This window comes from Leucoraja erinacea, chromosome 14 (genome assembly GCF_028641065.1).
Source record: "Leucoraja erinacea ecotype New England chromosome 14, Leri_hhj_1, whole genome shotgun sequence".
Classification (NCBI taxonomy): Eukaryota; Metazoa; Chordata; class Chondrichthyes; order Rajiformes; family Rajidae; genus Leucoraja; species Leucoraja erinaceus.
In genome coordinates, this window is record NC_073390.1 from 33,337,535 (window position 1) to 33,344,416 (window position 6,882).

Sequence of the window (6,882 nt, forward strand, 5' to 3'; positions counted from 1 at the left end):
ACTATCTACTAAACAAAAACTATGCAAACACTCTTCAGACATTCTCCACATCTATATATCCATTAAGGGGCTGTCCCACTTGGGCGACCTAATTGGCGAGTTTAGAAGAGTTTTAAAAAATGACATGTTGAAGACCTTCTTCGACTACGTAGAAGACTTCCTTCGACCTCCTTCGACTATGATGAAGACTATCTACGACTACCCTCGACTACCTACGACTAACATGTAAACCTGCTGCGACCTGCTACGACTAAACCTACGAGTATAAAAAGTATCAATTTTTTCCATGGCGACCTTTTTTCACTGGCGGGCATTTTTTTACATATTGAAAAAAACGCCGTGACCTAGCTGAGGCCTCGAGTAAGCGGAGACCACTCTCGAGCATGAAGGAGAGTTACGAAGACCTCCTACAACCTCGTGTCGACCATGCTGCGAGTATGAGTCGAGGGCAAACTCGCCAGAACTCGCGGATTAGGTCGCCCAAGTGGGACAGGCCCTTTAGGGTCATATTCAGTAGTTCGCACCTTTCTTTAAAGAAAACTCCCTTGCAACCCATGTGGCCCCATTGGAGTGATATCCCTTCCCTTGTTTGACTTGCCTTTGGAAAGGTTGTACTGATTGACTGAAATTTAACAGCGCCTTTACTTTGCCCATGCTTCATTAAAGGGTGAGACTGCCCTTGCCCTACTTGTGTATCCCTTGTCAACTCGCAATGCATTGTCTTCACTGGAATGCAAGGAATCTGTGTCATTATCTTACTGCTATACTTGGAAACACACCCAAGGTCCTTTGTAAAACTACCAGCAATAGGCATAGCTGTGCAATGCCTGCCCTTCAGCCAACACATTCACACAGCTGCTGATTTCACAGTTAACACTGCATCACTATGCTTCCTCTGCCACACTCACTCCATAGGTGCAAAATGTGCAAAGAGACCTGGAATGTGCTCTAAATTGTTATTAATTAAATAATTAGCCTGGTGTCCAAAATAAACTTTAGACACAAACAAGACTGAAGATATTTATTATTAATGCATGAGAAAAATTCAAATAAATGATGTTTGTTTTTGTTTATTGTTGTCACCTCGACCAAGGCACAGTGAAAAGCTTTTTGCCACAGATGGTTGCGGAGGCCAAGTCAGTGGATATTTTTAAGGCAGAGATAGATAGATTTTTGATTAGTACAGATGTCAGAGGTTATGGGAAGAAGGCAGGAGAATGGGGTTAGGAGGGAGAGATAGATCAGCCATGATAGAATGGCGGAGTCATCGATGGGCCGAATTGCCTAATTCTATTCCTATCACTTATGACCTATGACTAACCTTGCATGACTATAGCATAGCTAAAAGGGGGGCCTGGGGTGGTGGTGGAGGCAGATACAATAGTGGAGTTTAAGAAGCTTAGGTAGGCACAGATTTATAGGGTATGGAGAGATAGGGATAACTTTCAGGCAGATGAGATCAGTTCAGCAAGGCATGATGTTCAACACAAATATTATGGCCGAAGGGCCCCTTCTTGTGCTGTACTATTCTATGTTCTTTGAAGAAAGAGGCAGATCAAGGAGGTATATGGATTCCAGTAGCATCTGATCAGGTAGTCTCAGCTTGGAGGTAGATCCAACCCTCCCTAAACAGCCCTTTACAGGATGTGCCTCTGTTGGGTGGTGGGGTTAGTGGTGATGGGGGGCCTAAATCTCAAACCCATCATGGGAAAACTGCAGGATTGGGAAGGATTATTTTTTTAAAATATTTTTTATTATTTTATACAATTTTTTAACAAAACAGAACAAAACAAACAAAAAAAATAAAAATAAAATAAAGACTGAAAGAAGACAGGAAAAAAAAGGAAGGAAAAAAAATAATTATAATTTAAAAATAAATAAATAATAAAACAAAGACGCCAGACATAACAGTATTGGTACAATCCACATGGTGCTACACAGTCATGCATTGCAAAAGCAGAAGTAAAGGTCACAGGACTACATCACTGCAGATAATATGAAATTATGAAATTATTGGACTTTGAGGTGGTTGATAAATGGTCCCCAAACACTTAAAAAGTTGTTTCGTACCTTGGAGTTGTAGAAGCGTATCCTTTCCATCTGTATGATTATTATCATTTCATTGAGCCATTTTTCGAAGCAGGGGGGTGTAGATGATTTCCAATCTGTTAGGATCATTTTCTTGGCTGCCACCATACCAAGCATCAGTGCTTGTTGTTCTTCAGACGTGAAGTACAAAGCAGTCTCTGAGCATCCAAAAAGTGCCAGTTCTGGATCAGGGAGAATATCTTTTCCATAGACCCCAGAAAACCACTTAAATATTTTAGACCAGTATATTTGTATATGAGGACAGAGCCAGAAAATATGTGTTAAAGAACCATCTGCACTTTTGCATCTGTCACATAATGGAGAAATAGCAGGGTAGATTCGATGAAATTTGGTCTTTGAGTAATGGAGTCTGTGGATGACTTTAAACTGAATCAGTTTATTTATACCTGACATTGATCGAACAAGTTTGGATTCTGGTCAGACCTTCATTCCAAGTGTCGTCAGACACCTCGAAATTCAGCTCAGTAGACCAGGCTTCTTTCAGATGGGCAGTGGATACAGAGGTGGTGAATAGACTCACAAAGCGAGATATTAGATATTTGGAGTCTGGAGGAAGCTGCAGGAGCTCATAGAGTGGGCAACTGTCAGGCATGGTTTGAAAATTTGCAATTTGATCTTTAACGTAGTGCCTGATTTGGAGATAGCGAAAAAAATGAGAGTTGGAAAGGTTAAATTTTGATTTCAGCTGATTAAACGAAGCAAACTTTTTGCCAATATATAGATCTCTGAGGGTCGCAAGGCCCTTGTCCCTCCAGACAGCAAACACCCCATCCGTCTGTGATGGCAAAAAGGAGTGGTTGTGACATATGGGGGTGTAAATAGAGACATTTGACAATGTACTGAAACTTCTTATCTGATTTAAAATTCGAATAGAATTTCTTAAAATGAAGTTCTCCACCAACCAACTTATGTGGGGATTCTGTTTTGGAAAAAAGCAAAGTACAGAGGGAGGAATTTTTCACTGCTGTGTTTTCAATGTTTAGCCACGTAGGGATATTATTATTATTATCCAAAGGTTCATCTGGGAATCCCCATTGCCAGTAAATCAGAGCTCTAGCATTGGCTGCCCAATAGTAGTGCCTAAATATAGGAAGGCCCATGCCTCCCTCATTTTTTGGCTTTTGAAGATGTGCCTTTGATATACGGTGGGCTTTATAGCCCCAAATGAATGGAAGGATAATGGAGTCCAATTTTTTTTAAAAAATGATGAAGTAAGAAAAATTGGAAGATTTTGGAATAAATATATGAATCTAGGAAGAGACACCATCCTGATAGCGTTAATACGCCCCACTATAGACAAGGGTAAAATCCTCCATTTCTCTATGTTCAGTTTTAACTTTGTAATCATATCAGCGTAGTTGAGTTTGAATATAAGTTTGGGGTTTAGGGGTATTTTGAGTCCTAGATATGTAAAATGGTCATATACTATCTTAAATGGTAGAGCCTCAAGAAAATCTGAATCTATATTGTCTGATAAAGGCATGAACTCGCTCTTACTCCAGTTGACTGTGTATCCAGAAAGCTTGCCAAATGATTTAATAAAATCTAACAAGGGAAGAACAGAGGCTTCTGGATCGGAGAGATATAGTAATGTGTCATCGGCGTAAAGCCCCACACGACTTTCCACATTCCCCACCTTTATACCCCTTCTTGTGCTGTACTATTCTATGTTCTTTGAAGAAAGAGGCAGATCAAGGAGGTATATGGATTCCAGTAGCATCTGATCAGTAGTCTCAGCTTGGAGGTAGATCCAACCCTCCCTAAACAGCCCTTTACAGGATGTGCCTCTGTTGGGTGGTGGGGTTAGTGGTGTTGGGGGGCCTAAATCTCAAACCCTTCATGGGAAAACTGCAGGATTGGGAAGGATCTTAACCTCAAGCTGTCTACACCTTCCTCCACCCTCCAGGTTTTCCAGATGTGGACAACAGTTTACCTCGGGAGGGAGCTCGTCATCAGGCACTGCAAACTCTGTTTGCCGATGGACAAATATATAATTTACAAGCTCATTCACTGCTTCCACGAAACCACTCGGCATTTGTTAATCCCGGAACACAGTGCAGGAGGGATTCACCTTTGGACCCCCAATGGAGAAAACCCACAAAAAAAAATAAAGCAGGACTTTGGAAGGGTCTTGGACAAGGGGTGACACCTTCATCAACATTGATCAATGGAACTCAAAGTTAAAGCAGTTCCCCCACACAAAGCACCAGAAGTCATATCTTGCAACAATATAATAAATGTGTTTCCCCATTACAACCATACATTCACAGCACTGGAGGTCATCAGCAGCTTGCTATCCAATTTACCAAAATTACCTCTACCCTCTCTGTATCTGTCACTGGTCATTAACTCATGGCTATGGAGGCTGTATACCACTGGATGACTCGCAAGAGCGACCTCTGCTGAAACTCAGAGCTTCATTCAATCTGAAAATGTGTGTTTTGCTTCACCTTCTACGTCCTTCTAACAAGTGAGAATAATTCAAATCAAGAACAAGGGAGATGGCTATGTTTTGTTTTTATTGCTTCTGTGTATGACTGCAGGCAACATAATTTTGTTCAGACCAAAAGGTCTGAATGACAATAAAGGAATCTAATTCTAATTCTAATTCTAATGTCACCACAGTCCCCGAGGATCCTATGACAAACCCTCAGACATTCATATTGAAACCAACTCCATGAGAGAGAGAGAGATTAGTAATCAGAGGGATTGGCAGAAGTCCAAAGTGGTAGAGCTTGTTTAATTAGTTGCCATAAAATACTTCTTTGCTCAATGGTATAGATATCGACCCGGAATGGCAAAGTATCTGCTTCCTGCAATAAACCAGTTGGATAATGGCAAGATAGACAGAGGAGACTAGAGTTCACTAAGGAAGGATGTTGGAGCAAAAATGGTACAAGCTTATGTAATGTTGGTGATGAAAAGGGGGAAAAAAAGTAAGATGCAGAAATAGTTTGTTAACTTCAGGTGTGTGATAAGGTGTAGACAAGGCTGTCTGTTTACATTAGTTGTCATGCAGTATCCTTGTTGGGATGTAATGCTCCTCCTGGACAATAACACAGTGACAGACTCCCCCGTGTGGTTTGATTGCGAACTAATTTGTGACACAAAAATTCTTCAGTGACTAGATTTACTAGTATGCAAAAGTAGTGCCAATTTGGGGGGGGGGGGGGGGGGGGGGGGGGGGGGGGGTAGTGGGTCGACACAAAAATTGTTCTTCCAGTGGGGGGGGGTCGGGGGGGGGGGGGTGGGGGGGGGGGGGGGGGGGGGGGGGATTGGGGGGGGGGGGGGGGGGGGGGGGGGGGTGCACCATTTGGACATAGAATCCTGCAACCTGGCAGATATATTCTATCCCTTATGGAATGAACATGGGAATAAAATAATCAGATCAGGTATGCCTTGGGATAAGTCTCAAACTAATTTTAACTCCACAGGCAGGCTTCATTTTTGCTTCTTTCTGCTATGAATCAAATGCCACAGAATTGGTCTAAATGACCATTGACAGACACAAGCAGAACCTGGTGAACAGCCTCTCTCACAAGGGAAACAAATGTAGATTCAAAAACTGCAGGCACATTGGTGAACACACACTGTACTGTTTCTAGTGCAGAGATGGATGCTGAAATAGTCAATACATTCAGGATCTAATCCTCAACATTTGATGGGTCAGATGGTCCCTGCCCAGCTCAATGGCTTGAGGCTAGTGTGGAAGAACTAGTGTTCACCATGGTTCCTGCTCCTAATCATTTTCCTGTGACCAGCACTTTACCATATGTGGTTCTCTACTGAAGACAAGATTGAGCTGTGCTGTGATATATCTAATAACAGTTAATAAGTAGAATTGTTACCAGGGTAAGGTTCAAGGTATTGGTGCGGTGGTGGAAGAGGTGGAGGTAAGTGCCCATGGAGTAATCCCCCAACAATAAAGGAGTAAATGTTACATAACAAGAGAGTGAGGACAGTGCGAAAATGAATAAAGTAGAGGGTTGGTGAGAGGAGCAAGGATTAGGGTCATGTTAAGAACCTTCCCTTAGCATAGAGAACCTCAAAAGTTTGAGCAGAGCTCTTATGGGCCTGTCCCACTTACGCAACTTTTTAGGCAGCTACAAGAGACTATGAGGTTGCCACAAGGTCACCACATGTTCGCCGGAGGTTGCTGGGTTGTCGCCTGCATGGTGGTGAGTAGTTCCCGCATTCTTGTAACTAGTCGTGGCTTCATTCATGTTGAAAAATTAGAGGCGACCAGAAATTTGACTCCATGGAGAGTAGTGAGAATTCTCGTGATGTAGGTGCAGTGGTAGTGGGTTGCCAGGAGGTCGTCAGTTGTCATAATTTGTTGTAGGTTCACAGGTGCTGACCGGTGAATTTAATTGGGAAAAAACCCCATAAACAGTAGTATTCAGAACCAAAGATAACCGACCGGTAATGTTAATGTCCGCTGAGCTCCACAGCCGTGTATCTCTGGCTTCTTAAAAGTTGTCTCCACTTCTTCTCCCTCCTTCTCCCCCCCCCCTCCACTTTTAAAGGACTTACACGACCCTTCCCGTACACTGTGCTTTCACCGTCTTTATTACAGCGCCAACCTTCTTGTTCATCGTGGTGTGCGTCTGTATCACATTGGCTTTGCATCGTGTGAATTTCACTCAGTCAGCGCTCCCCCCGCTTGCCCTGTCCCCTGCCTGCATAAGTGGCTGGTGTAGGTAGCTATGTGTGTGTGTGTGTGTGTGCGTGTGCGTGTGTGTGTGCGCGCGTTCCACTCTGACAGGCGCCATA